The sequence below is a fragment of the Bombina bombina genome, chromosome 1, assembly GCF_027579735.1.
Source record: "Bombina bombina isolate aBomBom1 chromosome 1, aBomBom1.pri, whole genome shotgun sequence".
NCBI classification, from domain to species: Eukaryota; Metazoa; Chordata; class Amphibia; order Anura; family Bombinatoridae; genus Bombina; species Bombina bombina.
The window spans coordinates 1411430167-1411431159 of NC_069499.1; the positions used below are offsets into that span (position 1 = coordinate 1411430167).

Genomic DNA, 993 nt, shown 5'->3' on the forward strand with positions numbered 1-993 from the left:
GCATATAAGGGATTTATGTTTTGTTTTCTGAAGAGGACAATTTTCACACAAATAAGAAATAAGGTATTGGTGGTAATGGTGGTAACTTAAGCTTAACCTATCTATTTTGGTTTTAATTTAATGTCTATTATTATATTATTACTAAGTAAAGACATTAAATTAAAACCAACATAGATAGGTTAGACATTTATTTGTTGTTCATGTTTGTTTACAAGCGTATAGTGTACTATATATATATATATATAATATACATTTAAATATTTTCTTTTATTGAAGAAGTACACTGCGAGCACTGCACTTTTTACACTACTGTAACTATAGTTTGATGCCATAATATTGTTTCCAAACCAATACAACAATTGCCATTCTATAAACTGTTGTTGTCTGCTGTGTTCAGACTTTGCAACAGGAAGAGTGTCCTTTTTTGAGCTAATAAAATTAAAAAAGAGTTTCTTTTGACTGCTTGAATTTTTTTTCTGAAAATTTTAAAAAATGGGCAGAAATAGTGCAGTAATCGTGATGCATCGCGATGCATCGTAGAATCGAATCGTTACGATGATAATCGTAATCGAATCGTGAGACAAGTGAAGATGCGCACCTCTAGTGAATATATACACTAGTAGCTTCAAATAATCTGCACAAAAATTATGAAGATATTTTAAGAATAAAACTATGAAAAAAGTTTTAAGAAAGAAACAAAAAAACAGTTGCGATGGCCGGGAATCGAACCCGGGTCAACTGCTTGGAAGGCAGCTATGCTCACCACTATACCACCATCGCACACAGTTGCTGCTGTTACAGTATATAGTTCTTTACAGTATGATATACAAAAAACTATGCTTTCTTCCTGAACTATAAATATTGGTGAATGTCAACGTTATTGCAAATACCTAAAATTCTTTAACTACTCCCCCCAACGTCAAACTAGCACAGCAATAATAAAAACACCATCTGGCAAAGCTTATCCCCTCAGGGTTTCATGTTTATTTTGTC

General features: G+C 32.3%; 1 non-coding gene across 1 annotated transcript; it reads right to left on the reverse strand.

The window, feature by feature from the left end:
* Positions 1 to 708: 708 nt before the first annotated feature.
* TRNAG-UCC (transfer RNA glycine (anticodon UCC)) lies at positions 709 to 780 on the reverse strand. Its single transcript has one exon. It is a non-coding gene; the product is annotated as a tRNA-Gly (tRNA).
* Between the last annotated feature and the right edge of the window lie 213 nt (positions 781 to 993).